Genomic DNA, 15,895 nt, shown 5'->3' with positions numbered 1-15,895 from the left:
TGTTGTCCCTGGTAGCAGATGGATTCTGAATTCAACTTCCCTGTCCGGCGGTAGTCCTGGTAATTCTTCTGGAAACACATCTGGAAACTGAGATACTACGGGAATATCTTTCAGTTCTTTTCCTTTAGTATTAATGATTATAGAAATCAAATACACTAATGATCCTTTTCTTACATAACTAGCTGTTTTCATCACAGAGATGAATTTTGTGGATCTAGATGGCTTATCTCCTTTAATTGTGATCTTTTCACCCTTTGGTGAATTTTCTTGAATTGACTTTTGATCACATAGAATACTAGTTTTATTGGCTATTAACCAATCCATTCCTAATACCACATCAAATCCTGCCAGATTCATTGGGTAAAGGTTTGCAATAAACTTTTGATTTAAAAATGCTATTCTTGCTCCCTGCAAGATTTCGGTGATTTTAATGGTTTCTCCATTTGTTGTCTCTACTAGACATTCTTGTGGGAGTTTTGTTAATGGTTGATTGAGAAGTTTGCAAAATGAAGTATTAATAAAACTTTGGTTAGCACCAGAGTCAAATAATACTTTAGCAAAAACATCATTAACTTTAGCGTACTGGCAATTACGTCCGAAATCATCTTTGCTTCTTCTGCAGTCAGAACAAATGCTCTAGCATTTTTAGTATTCTTGTTGTTCATGGCTAGGGCTAGTTTCGGACAGTTCGGCTTGATATGACCTTTTTCGCCACAGTTAAAGCACACTTCATTACTGGGTTTCTTCCTACAATCTTCTTACTTGTGTCCTGGTATTTTGCAGAAATTACAGTAGGTGGAGCATCTTCCTGAATGCTGTGACACATGTGTCACCATGACCATCAAACAAATACCAAGCTGATGAAATATCGTATTTCATACTTGGGATCTTGTATAAATATGTGTATCTTTTGCACATATCAATTCTTGTTCAATTTCAAACTTTACATCGCTTTCTGGAGAATTATACGCAAACTGGTGCATAAACGTACTCAGTTTAATGCGACAAATACTCCGGGACATCAACATATACTTAACATACCTTAAATAACCTTTACATAACTTAGAAATAAGTTTTGAAGGCTTTGGTATGGCAAAAACAAGTTAATTCGCTTACAGGGACTAAACTTGACAAACTGCGAAAGTATGCCAATTTGAACTGTAACGAACATTCCGGAACATGTCCATAAGTTAAACATACCATAAATATCCTTTACATAGCTTATAAATAGGCTTTGAAGGGTTTGGTATGCTAAAACAAACTTTTGGATCATTCAGGGACTAAAAGTGTCAAAAAGTGCATAAGTTTGCACTTTCATGCATAACTTACGTTCTGAATACATCCGGACATCCAAAAATTTATGTAAGCATCCTTATATTATGCCTTAGTGTTTGGCATGAGAAAAATCCGTTCGTCGCGTCATTTGGATCGTCTTTCGCGCTTATGCGCATTTCGTCGTAATTAAGCGAACATCGCGATCGTACGGCCAAACGAACCAACATCCGGCATATTTTTGAGCATGTTTCATGTCCACAATGTTTAGGCATCATTTTAGGGCCTAAAAGTTGGCTTTACGGGCCTTAGAAGTGTCAGAAATGGCTTAAATACGCAACAGGGACCAAAACTGCCATTTCTGAAAGTATGTGCAGATCAGACAGGCCCAGGCGGCCCGCCTGAGTTTTGTCTAATCCTGATGCGGGCCACATGGCCCCTTCAGTAACAGAAACTTTGTTTTCTGGATAAGATTGGCCTTTCAAACATCCCAAAGGGCAACGCCCTTTCACCATCTGAAGAGTTAGGGTCAATTTGAGCCACCACAACTTTGCGACAAGTGTACACATAAGATCGTGGCACGATATTCAAGAAATGATCCTAACGGCTTTACTTTTCCTATAAATACCCCCCCTTTTGGTTAAAACCCACAAAAATCTGATCAAAAGCTCTAAGTTGGAACCTTTGTTTCATACCTGAGCCATTTTGATCTAGATTAGCATTCGGGGACCCTTCGTAAGTGTTCTTTCGTTCTTTTAATCGCTTTCTAGTGCTAAAGTCAAACTTTGTTTGACTTTCTGCGTTGGCCAGCTTATGGTCAACACGAAGTTCGTTGGAACTTCATAACGTGAGCGTGATCACGATGGTTATAGTCCATGGCGACTATACCTACTGATTACCACGTTAACAAGGCTCAGTGACGAGTCGTAGTTTCGGCCAAAATGCGCATTCTTGCGTATTTTGTAACCAAACTACTCGTGAGCATCAAAGACGTTTGTTTTAATGCCAAACCTGTTTTCTAAACTTAGTTAAGCATGTTCTAACATGCTTAGCTCGTCACTTTTAGTATAGTGCTTATATAGGTTTGTAAGGTAAGCGATCTAAACCATTGCTTATACTTTTGAACCCGACCCATTTGGTCGATCATTAGGGTCCGACCAAACACATTAGGTGACCATAGCTATAACCTTCCGAGGTTATACCTTGTGGTCACGATGTTAGGCGTTCCAAATGCGTTCTACGCGAACGACGCGTTAAGGTAGCATAAGTTACCTAAACGGGTCGTAATGGATCGTAAGCACTTAGGTTAGGTTTCATTTTAGTATGTAGGCTTTGTTAAACCATATTTCATGAGTCTCCATACTCGTTTGGTTTACGAACCCGCATACTATCCGATCCTTCCAATTTTGGTCCGGTATATTAATATAGCTACCTATTAGGTGCCGTTTGATATGCCGTGATCTCTAGCATTATCTGGTTATTATACAAGGAATTCAAAGCAATCTTAGATGAGTACATTAAACCCCGCTTTTACTATTTTCCAAACTGTTTTGGGGTGAAACGCATGTGCCTACTTGTTACTTTCATGCTTTCCGGTTTTCACATCATATACTTGCTATGTTCGATAGTACATATATAGTACATGATTTCATTGTGTCTATGCTATGTATGTCCATTGTGTGCATACTTAGTACATCACTTTACAATACATCTCATGTTACGTTATGCCCATTGTGTGCGTACTTAGTACATTGCTTTACATTACATGCTATGTATGCCCATTGTGTGCGTACTTAGTACATTGTTTTACATTGCATTTCTGTTGCATATGCTCATCCAGCATATGAACACATTATGCCACATTTTGAACCATTGTAACCATTTGACTATGTGAACCGTCTTAACCCTTTGATTATATGAACCGTTTGTAACCATTGAACCGTGTGAACCAGTTATATCCGTTGACATGATTTACATTTGACAATAAACATTTGACTGTACATAACATTTCCACAATTGTTAAACATTTCATCTTGATGGTTTGGTTTGAGTAAGTGATTAAGTAACAAGGCATGTGTAATATGATACAAGCATGGTGGATACGCCGCTGGTACTTCCTATTTATAAGTGTTTGTATGGTATTACATATCGTAGCGTTACTTGAATCATTTCAATTTGTGACATATAACATTTTATGCAAATAACACACTTTTCACGAGACATTTTTTTACAAACGACTTATCTTATACAAACACATTTTACATGGTTATCTGTTTAACCATATAGTGTTCTCTTATTTATATATATCATCTGATCCTACCGTTTTTCAAATGATTTACAAGACAAAGCAAAATACAAGGTTCATGACTAAACATTTTCTCAAACATAAGTCATGAATCCCGTGTTCACAAAACCAATGTATCTCACAGGCATTTTTATGCTAACGTACCTATTTTCACATGTGTTTTCAGGAGATGATGCGTAGGACTTATCAAGATATACTTAGGCGGACCTGTGCCTTAGTGACTTAAAACGAGACAAGAACTAGTTAATTCCTGTTATGTACTCTTTGGTTCTTGTTTAAACAATGTATACTTTCATATTTGATTAATAAAACGAAACTTCATTTGCCATGGATTTGAAACAATTGATTCTGTTACAACACTCCCCGACGTTTCCGCCACGTTTTGTATGTTCTACGTGGTCGGGGTGTGACAGAAAAGTTGGTATCAGAGCCAATGGTTATAGGGAATTAGGTTATTAGTAATGCTTTGACCTAGTCTATAACCTTCCTAGGACCCTAACGCGAGTTTACTTGCGTTTAGTCACAAAACAATACCGTCACCTATCCTTAGGCGACGACCACAACAAGAACATAAATTTCAAAACCGCTTTGAAAACTAATCATCTGTTCTAGGATGATTGATTACTATGTTTTGAACCCTCTGTTATAAGGTTTTGAACCCCTTTGGGTTTTCAAAATCTCGTCAAGGTTTTGGGGCCCTAAATAGTGTGAACACGTGCGAACTGGAAGAGTGAATGCCTGTACCCTGGGATTTCTGTCTAAGGTTAGAGTGTTCGTATAAATCCACATAATCGGACCAGTTACTCTTACCTGGGAACTCTTGGGGTGAGTGTCCACTTATAGGCGAGCATGTCTTCGCGATGCACTATGAGGATCTATTTGCTTTGACTCAGCCTTGGTGTTGTTTGTTTGCTTCGTGGATTCAAACAAATGACCATCAACCATGATTATGGCCGGTAATTGTAACATCCTATTCTTACCCAATGCCATTTCATTTGTTTTCTTTCTTGTCTCTCATTTAGAATGCCTCCTCGACGCGAAAACCATATAGCGACTGCAGAACTGGCAGAGATCATTGCGCAGCAAATGGCTGCTCAATTCCCAAACCTCTTTGCTCAATGGAACCAAGCCAACAACAACCATAATGCCCCCCTGCAACTTCAAGACGTTCAACTTAGCTAAGCCATCAAAGTTTTCTGGGTCTCAAGGAGCGACTGCACTTCTACAATGGTTCGAGAGTTTAGAGAACACCTTCAGACATGTCCAATGTCCAAACGAGCGAAAGGTAGAATTCGCATCTAGCGTCTTTGAGAAACGAGCTTTGACATGGTGGAATGGTGTGATGAGAGATAGGGGTGCCGATGTGGCACTAGCTCAAACATGGCAAGAGCTTCGAGCTCTGATGATGAAGGAATTCTGTCCTCGTCACGAGATCAGGGCCTTGGAAATGGAGTTCGACGATCTTAAGCAAGTTAGCGGTAAGCATCGAGCCTACACGGATCGTTATGAGGAGTTAAGTTTGTTATGCCCGGATATGGTTACACCTTTGGATAAGGCAATCGAAAAGTACATTGATTCCTCCCTAACTCAATACAAGACATTGTGACTGGTAGCAACCCTACTACAGTTAGACAGGCCATTGAGCTATCTGCAACCTTGACTGAATCAAAGATCAGGAAAGGTAAACTTTTCTGAAAAGGTGACAAGAAACCGGTCGGGGAATCGAACCCAATCGGGGAATCAAAGACTATGGATGAACAGACTGGATCCTCTAAAAAGTCAAAGAAGCGAAAGGCTTCTCAGAACTTCGCCGTGGTCGCTCACAATGGTCAAGCCGTCCCAACCCACCAGCTCAACCCCCTACTAGAAAACCATACAATGGAACTGCACCCTTGTGCAACCAATGTAGCCTCCATCATCACGCCAATGTACAGTGCCGCAAATGCCAAACTTGTGGACTCATAGGCCACACAGCAAGAGTCTGCCCAGCTGCAGCTGCGCCAAACCAAGCGGGCAACAATCCTGCTCAAGGTCATTTTCTACCAGGCTCTAGTTTCAACTGTGGCGAGATGGGTCATTTCCGAAGAAATTGCCCAAAGCTTGCTAATGCAAATCCAGCACTGGGATGAGCACCTGACTGACTAGAAGACAACATTGTTTAGAAATAATCACGTCTTATGTATTATTTTCTTTTGTTGTCAAGGCCTAAGAAACAGTTGTTATCGTTGTTTATAAATAAATCTCTTATTTACATTGCAACGTATTTCTGTGGTTGCATGTATAAACGACATATCCCTTACAATACCGATAATCAAAGAACCGTATTCCTTGAAGAACAAACTACCCCCAAAATTCTCCCATTCTATGATCTCTTGCGTCTTCCACGAAATTCCTAAGTACCCGTTTCTTCTAAAGGAAGCGAAGTACAATGCGCAAGTTACAACACATGACGAATACCCAAGGTACCACTATAAATCCTTAATAGGGTACCTAAGGATTTCCCGTAAGTCCTTAATTTTTGTATACCTTAATTCGAATGTGGTAATTCCTTGTAATCAAAAATCAAATTTTGGGAGATCTTCCTATCTTCTCAGAAAGATCCCAGTGGACATTGTAGCCCATCGACTGGTTTCCCTACCCGTATTCAGTCAATAACAAGTTAATAACAAATTACAATCAAGTTAAACAATTATGTGACCTTGTGCTTATGTGTTCCCTTATGTGTTGTTGTGTGATCCAAATTATGTTATCCAAATCTTCGTAGAAACTTACATATCCTTGTACAAGAGATTCTTAGTAGGATACCCAAAGGTATTACTTAAAATCCTCAATGGACTTCTACGTTACAGTTAAGTCCCTCGGATTATAAAGTACTACTTCATAATTAGACCCCTTGAGTGGTCTAGTTAAACAGATTGATCCAAAAATCTGGTTAGGGATATCATGTGATGATATAGCTGAAAGGACTCCTTGGTGGCCTAACTAAGAGGATCCCCTGTCGATCTAATTAAAAGGAACCGATGGAAGTCTAGTCACCCTCATCACAAGTTTGATATCCTTCCCCAAAACATTACAAAACAAACTGTGCAGACTGTGCAAGGGATTACGTAATTATGGATGCATACATAATTATGGAATTTAGTGCACAGAAATCACAGCAAGTTCTATCATGTGTCTAGAGTTAACCCTGTTCATTTCCAACTCTGATGAAGCAACCGTTGAAAATGACTCCGTTAGTTCATTTTCGTTTCTGAAGATTTACCCGTTGAGGAAATGAATATCTGTTGTGTAATCCTTCATTTCCAACTCTGATGAAGCAACCGTTGAAAATGACTCCGTTAGTGCATTTTCGTTTCTGACGATTTATCCGTTGGGGAAATGAATATCCGTTGTGTAATCCTTCATTTCCAACTCTGATGAAGCAACCGCTGAAAATGACTCCGTTAGTTCATTTTCATTTCTGACGATTTACCGTTGGGGAAATGAATATCCGTTGTGTAATCCTTCATTTCCAACTCTGATGAAGCAACCATTGAAAATGACTCCGTTAGTGCATTTTCATTTCTGACGATTTATCCGTTGGGAAAATGAATATCCGTTGTGTAATCCTTCATTTCCAACTCTGATGAAGCAACCGTTGAAAATGACTCCGTTAATTCATTTTCGTTTCTGAAGATTTATCCGTTGAGGAAATGAATATCCGTTGGGTAATCCTTCATTTCCAACTCTGATGAAGCAACCGTTGAAAATGACTCCGTTAATTCAATTTCGTTTCTGAAGATTTATCCGTTAAGGAAATGAATATCCGTTGTGTAATCTTTCATTTCCAACTCTGATGAAGCAACCGTTGAAAATAACTCCGTTAGTTCATTCTCGTTTCTGAGGATTTGTCCGTGGAGGAAACGAACATCCGTTTGCTTATTCCGTCATTTCCATTTATGAAGAATACCCGTTAAGGAAAATGACTCCGTCTGTTCATTTTCATTTCTGAAGAACGACCGTCAAGGAAATGACAGGATATTGCCTTGCATATCGCTGGTGGGTATTTGGCAAAGTCACTAATGGACTCCTACGAATAAATTTCGGGACGAAATTTCCTAAAGTAGGGGAGACTGTGACACCTGTGTCACCACGACCATCAAACAAATACCAAGCCGATGAAATATCGTATTTCATACTTGGGATCTTGTATAAATATGTGTATCTTTTGCACATATCAATTCTTGTTCAATTTCAAACTTTACATCGCTTTCTAGATAATTATACGCAAACTGGTGTGTAAACATACTCAGTTTAATGCGACAAATACTCCGGGACATCAACATATACTTAACATACCTTAAATAACCCTTACATAACTTAGAAATAAGTTTTGAAGGCTTTGGTATGGCAAAAACAAGTTAATTCGCTTACATGGACTAAACTTGACAAACTGCGAAAGTATGCCAATTTGAACTGTAACGGACATTCCGGAACATGTCCATAAGTTAAACATACCATAAATATCCTTTACATAGCTTAGAAATAGGCTTTGAAGGGTTTGGTATGCTAAAACCAACTTTTGGATCATTCAGGGACTAAAAGTGTCAAAAAGTGCATAAGTTTGCACTTTCGCGCATAACCTACGTTCTGAATACATCCGGACATCCAAAAATTTATGTAAGCATCCTTATATTATGCCTTAGTGTTTGGCATGAGAAAAATCCGTTCGTCGCGTCATTTGGATCGTCTTTCGCGCTTATGCGCATTTCGTCGTAATTCAGCGAACATCGCGATCGTACGGCCAAACGAACCAACATCCGGCATATTTTTGAGCATGTTTCATGTCCACAATGTTTAGGCATCATTTTAGGGCCTTAAAGTTGGCTTTACGGGCCTTAGAAGTGTCGGAAATGGCTTAAATACGCAACAGGGACCAAAACTGCCATTTCTGAAAGTATGTGCAGATCAGACAGGCCCAGGCGGCCTGCCTGAGTTTTGTCTAATCCTGATGCGGGCCGCATGGCCCCTTCAGTAACAGAAACTTTGTTTTCTGGATAAGATTGGCCTTTCAAACATCCCAAAGGGCAATGCCCTTTCACCATCTGAAGAGTTAGGGTCAATTTGAGCCACCACAACTTTGCGACAAGTGTACGCATAAGATCGTGGCACGATATTCAAGAAACGATCCTAACGGCTTTACTTTTCCTATAAATACCCCCCCCCCCGCTTTTGGTTAAAACCCACAAAAATCTGATCAAAAGCTCTAAGTTGGAACCTTTGTTTCATACCTGAGCCATTTTGATCTAGATTAGCATTCGGGGACCCTTCGTAAGTGTTCTTTCGTTCTTTTAATCACTTTCTAGTGCTAAAGTCAAACTTTGTTTGACTTTCTGCGTTGGCCAGCTTATGGTCAACACGAAGTTCGTTGGAACTTCATAACGTGAGCGTGATCACGATGGTTATAGTCCACGGCGACTATACCTACTGATTACCACGTTAACAAGGCTCAGTGACGAGTCGTAGTTTTGGCCAAAATGCGCATTCTTGCGTATTTTGTAACCAAACTACTCGTGAGCATCAAAGCCGTTTGTTTTAATGCCAAACCTGTTTTCTAAACTTAGTTAAGCATGTTCTAACATGCTTAGCTCGTCACTTTTAGTATAGTGCTTATATAGGTTCGTAAGGTAAGCGATCTAAACCATCGCTTATACTTTTGAACCCGACCCATTAGGTCGATCATTAGGGTTCGACCAAACACATTAGGTGACCATAGCTATAACCTTCTGAGGTTATACCTTGTGGTCACGATGTTAGGCGTTCCAAACGCGTTCTACGCGAACGACGCGTTAAGGTAGCATAAGCTACCTAAACGGGTCGTAATGGATCGTAAGCACTTAGGTTAGGTTTCATTTTAGTATGTAGGCTTTGTTAAACCATATTTCACGAGTCTCCATACTCGTTTGGTTTACGAACCCGCATACTATCCGATCCTTCCAATTTTGGTCCGGTATATTAATATAGCTACCTATTAGGTGCCGTTTGATATTCCGTGATCTCTAGCATTATCTTGTTATTATATAAGGAATTCAAAGCAATCTCAGGTGAGTACATTGAACCCCTCTTTTACTGTTTTCCAAACTGTTTTGGGGTGAAACGCATGTGCTTACTTGTTACTTTCATGCTTTCCGGTTTTCACATCATATACTTGCTATGTTCGATAGTACATATATAGTACATGATTTCATTGTGTCTATGCTATGTATGTCCATTGTGTGCATACTTAGTACATCACTTTACAATACATCTCATGCTACGTTATGCCCATTGTGTGCGTACTTAGTACATTGCTTTACATTACATGCTATGTATGCCCATTGTGTGCGTACTTAGTACATTGTTTTACATTGCATTTCTGTTGCATATGCTCATCCAGCATATGAACACATTATGCTACATTTTGAACCATTGTAACCATTTAACTATGTGAACCGTCTTAACCCTTTGATTATATGAACCGTTTGTAACCATTGAACCGTGTGAACCAGTTGTATCCGTTGACATGATTTACATTTGACAATAGACATTTGACTGTACATAACATTTCCACAATTGTTAAACATTTCATCTTGATGGTTTGGTTTGAGTAAGTGATTAAGTAACAAGGCAAGTGTAATATGATACAAGCATGGTGGGTACGCCGCTGGTACTTCCTATATATAAGTGTTTGTATGGTATTACATATCGTAGCGTTACTTGAATCATTTCAATTTGAGACATATAACATTTTATGCAAATAACACACTTTTCACGAGACATTGTTTTACAAACGACTTATCTTATACAAACACATTTTACATGGTTATCCGTTTAACCACACAGTGTTCTCTTATTTATACATATCATCTGATCCTACCGTTTTTCAAATGATTTACAAGACAAAGCAAAATACAAGGTTCATGACTAAACATTTTCTCAAACATAAGTCATGAATCCCGTTTTCACAAAACCAATGCATCTCACAGGCATTTTTATGCTGACGTACCTATTTTCACATGTGTTTTTCAGGAGATGATGCGTAGGACTTATCAAGATATACTTAGGCGGACCTGTGCCTTAGTGACTTAAAACGAGACAAGAACTAGTTAATTCATGTTATGTACTCTTTGGTTCTTGTTTAAACAATGTATACTTTCATATTTGATTAATAAAACGAAACTTCATTTGCCATGGATTTGAAACAATTGATTCTGTTACAACACTCCCCGACGTTTCCGCCACGTTTTGTATGTTCTACGTGGTCGGGGTGTGACAAATGCTTCTTCTTACAAGCTTTACAGTAAGGTGCGGAGGTAGAACCTACGTTTTCCCACGATTGGAATTTCCATAATGAAATTCTTGGGTAAGCCTTTGAGCTAGGTTCCTCCTCTGGTTCTCTTCTTGTGTACGCACTAATTCATCAGTCAAGGAATTTGCTAGTTCTACAGCTTCTTCTATAGTTTGTGGTCTAGCTGCCTTGACTACATGCCTAATCTCACTAATTAATCCCCAGATGTAACGGGAGATTAATACTGGTTCTGGTGATGCAAGGGTTGGCACTATTCTAGCATATTCGAAGAATGTAGTAGTGTAACCCTTACTATCTATTCAAGTCATTCTAAGGTTTAAGAACTTATTTGCTATCTGTTCTTTTTCATTAGGGGGACATAATTTCCTTTCAACCATGTTCTTAAATTCTTCCCATTCCATATTGTAGACCCTGTCACTTCCCCTAGATTGGAGGATAGTGTTCCACCATTCTAAAGTTGAGTTCTTAAACAGATTGGAGGCAAACATTATCTTATGCTCTTCTGCACACTTGCTTATTTTCAATACCGCCTCAGTCTTTTCTATCCAGTGTAGAGCTGCAATGGCCCCTTCATTGCCCGAGAATTCTATTGGTTTACAGGACTAGAATTCTTTGTAAGAACAACCATAAGACATGGTTCTTCTTTTTGGAATGGGCACTTGAAGTATTGGTCCATTGTTTACGCTGTGTTCTGGTTCAGTAGGTGGTCGCTTACTACCGCTATTACTTTTATTATCTGCTTCCTTAACTGTTTTGATAATATATGGCATTGTGTGTATAATCCCTTGTGCCACTATATGTTGGATGGCACTGTTCTCTACTTGGTTTCAATTATTATCGTTATTCTGGTTTTCTTGATTCACTTCGTTGTCCATCTGAATTTTAAACATTTACCACATATTAATATCATGAGATAATATTTAATGCAAACAATCACACAACAAGCATATTGATCAAAATCGTCGAACATCGCGACCTTTACTCTATTTTATATTACGCATCTATTACAAATACAACTGGAATTGAAAATACAATACTAGTATGCATCCATAGCTGTTGTCTAGATTTTTTAAACATACACGCATATTATATATATATATATATATTATTACTATCAATGGTACGGGTTCATCTAAAAGTCCATGTTACGCTCGTCATATTTTCAGACGAGTCGTTCCCCTATCTGTCTCATCCTTTCACTTCCTTCTAAAATCTCCTCACCAAAGGTTTGGAGTTCTTGCACATTCTCAGTGCTAATGGGTGGTGTGGTTGTTGGTATTGGGTCTGGGAACTATGGCATGGGTTCTTTGTGTGGGTAAGGGTTCTCTAGGATCTCCCTGATGAATTGGTCATTATCAAAATATGGGTCCAGGGGGTCTTGGTTTGGGTAGGCTGCTAGGTTTTGCATGGGTTCGTCTGGTATTGGGTAGCGTTGTTCATAATCCCTATGGTCGTCAAACCATGGGTCATAGTCTGGGGGATGGGGTTCTGGTACTCTAGGTATCTCAGTTGGATCAAAATCAGGCATTGGTAATTGGTCTACTGGGTTTGGCTCTATAACACCTCGTAAAATCACGTCCAATGATGTATTGACACGTGTAATAAACCCTAATAAAGTCAAACGTTGAATTTGAAGGACTAATTTTGTGAAAAATCAAAAACTTTGATTATAGAAGGACTAGAAATGTTAACATGCTTATTATAAGCCTCTGAATAACGTTACATGGTGTTCCTATTCACATATGAGCCACTTGTTGATCAAGAGTAGCCGTTTGTGTGATTAATTGAAAGTTTGCGCAATGAAGGGTTAAAAGCGTCAACATGTTAATTTTTACCTCTGAGTGACTTTTTAACAAACCGAGAGCTTCACGATAATTGATTATACTCTCGGGAATGCCAAATATCGGCCATTAAGGGCTTTTATGCCTATAAGTGAAGTTACGCGCAACTTTACAAGTTAGAGGGACTAAAAGTGTCAATATGTTTAATTATACCTCTAAATGACCTTTTTATGGACCCGAAGCATCGTAATGTATTATAATACTCTCGAGAATGCCTAATATGGATTAGATCAGGCTTCAATGCTATTAAACGTTGATATGCGCAAGTTTGCGCATTAGAGGAACCAAAAGCGTCAACTTTTGAATCTATGCCTTTTGGTGACCGTTTATGCGAACGAGAGCATTGCAATATTTGAGTATACGTTCGGGAATACTCATGGTGGGCCACGGAAGGCTTGAACATCATTAAACTACATTTTTCGCTACTTTATGCGATTAAGGGACTAAAAGCAGCAACTTGCGAAACTACGCCTTTGAGAGGCCTTTTGAATAAACCGAAGACTTCGCTATGCTTGGTCGAACTTCTGGATGCCTAAGAATGATTCTAGAGGTCTTGGTACTGTCACACCCTGGCTTTTGCGGAAGCGTGGGTTTATTTGGTGCGACTTCTTAATACCATAACAACAATCATAACAATGCTATATGATAAAAACACAAGATGATCATCCATTCATTAAGTTTAAAAATACCACAACATCATTGTTTGAAAATGTCGACACTTAAAATAAGTTACAAACCACACTTGTCTACAACGTGTTCATGAGACACAACAAAAGACTTTAAATAAAACGTGGTTTAAAGACATGTAACCCGTCCAGGTAAGGGTTACACCTCCTAAACCTACTACCCTAGATGACATCTTTATTCAACGCAACCTGAAACATATGCATACCCTTCCAGATCCACTAGTTCCCTGAAATACATGTAGTTTGAAAAATCAACAAAAGTTGAGCGAGTTCATGTGTATGTGAGTATGTATAAACCTTTGTAAACAATGTATGTATGTATGTCCCGGTATGATTGCAAACAAGGAAAAGATCACCAATGGTTTGCAAGGCCACTGATATGTGTGACGGTGTAGGAAGACTCAAACCTAGCGAAGTTGTACTGGGCTCCCGGCTGGGAGACATTATGGGCCGCCCCGGCCTCATAGGTGTGGGCTCGCTACACCCAAATAGATCTATCACTCATGCCCCTCGGTCCTACAACGAGGATTGATGGTCCCAAGTATCCGCCTATCCCATCACATGATCTATGGTTCTTTCCTAGGCTAATCATACCAATAGTATTGTAAGTATCCCTTTGTAACATGTATTTCACCCCAAAGTAAATAAACAAAACAGTTAAGGAAAAGGGGGACATGAACTCACAGTATTGCGTCTTCAGTATGTGTAACCCAAGTCTCCTCAGCAACACGACTACCTACAGCGTTCTAACGTCTATTAGACGAATGGTTCGTGCCTTGCTTTTGTATTTACGGGTTTGAGTTACGTTACTTGTGTTCCCAAAATTATTCCAAGTTATAATTCTTAGTTAAAATAGTTTTTAACTTTAAATTATAGTTAATGTTTGGAATAATTGTTAAACAATATTTCGTGTTCATACTTTTCAAGTATTTTAACTTCCGTATTCCTTCCCAAGGATGGGGGTATTTATACATGTATATTTGTAGTTTCAAAAAATATATTTTAACTCCCACTTAGGAAAATATATTTAACTTATTTGTCCAAAAATAATGTATTTCCAAATATATGTATTTTTCCCAAAAATAATATATTTTCACTCCTTTAGTTTCCAAAATAATATTTTACCCAAAATATATGTGTAAGAGTATTTTCTGGAATAATTCATAAGTTACGTTTTCTTGTTCAGTTTCACAATATTATGTGTGTAACTTAAATATTTATTCCGTGTGATTTTTTATATTATTTTGGAGTTAAAATTTTTTATGGTATTTGTAAGTTATATTATTTTACCCTAAAGTAATATAACTAGTTCACAAAATATGCAAATATTCACACAAGGGTTCTAGTATAAAATATATATTTATCCATTTTACTTGTAAAAATCAACCTCCGATACTTTGTATTTTTGTAACAAAACCTATGGCGAAGTTTATTTTGAAAAACAAAGTTGAAAATATACTTGTAACACTTGTTTAGAAAATATTTTCTAAGTGTTGGAATTTTAGAAAATTTTGCCAGAGTTTCCTTTGCAAATGGAGGTGTCCATGCTTATTAGCATATCATTTTCTTTTCGAAAAATCATTCAAACAATCATCAACAAGTCCCTAAACAATATTACACTAGTCAAGTGTAAAAACAATGCATTTTACATAACAACATGAACTTGGTTTTTCATAAAAACGCGTAGTAACTTAGTGGGGTGTTTAGTGGGTTTAGTTACCCTCCAAAGTGTGTTTACTTTTGTTAAAATCTTACTCTCGGGGTTTTTAGATGTTCACAACTTGTGAACTTATTTTACAAAAATATCTATTTACAATATTTTCATGTTTCACTTGCATCCTTATACTCATTTTATTTCCAAAAATAATGTAAGAATCACGATCTTTCAAAAGCCGTCTTTTAACTTTGGTTTGTTTAGAAAAATCATTCTCAAGACTTGGATTTACAAGATTACTAGTCCACTTGGTTTATTATTTTTCAAGAAAATCATCCTACTTTCAAGTTTATGTCTTACTAGTGGATGATTATTTCATGTACACATAATCATCCCTAACTTGTTAAGCCATGTTTTAATCATAACTTAACAAGCTTCATATGATGACTAACCATCATGTTACTAGTAATCATCAAGAAATCAACAACATAACCAAAACAACTTCATTTCATCAAGATTTCATCTTATTTCATCATCATGTTAGCTTTATGTTCAAGACTTATGTTTATAATCTTTTAGTGTTCTTATATTTTCATCAAGATATAACTATTAACCACCATAAACATGAAGTAAATAAGGATCAAAGGAGCTTACTACTAGCTTTTAAGCTAGGGAAGATCAAGCTTGGAAATGTAGAGGATAAAAGCAAACTAGAGAGGTCCTTGATGATCCGTGAGTTCCACACTTCGTGATTCACCTTTGTGCACTGATGTGCGTGAATTAAATACATTTTTAATTAAGTTTTTCTTC

The sequence above is a fragment of the Helianthus annuus genome, chromosome 12 (assembly GCF_002127325.2).
Source record: "Helianthus annuus cultivar XRQ/B chromosome 12, HanXRQr2.0-SUNRISE, whole genome shotgun sequence".
NCBI lineage: Eukaryota > Viridiplantae > Streptophyta > Magnoliopsida > Asterales > Asteraceae > Helianthus > Helianthus annuus.
This window is presented reverse-complemented; position numbering follows the sequence as displayed.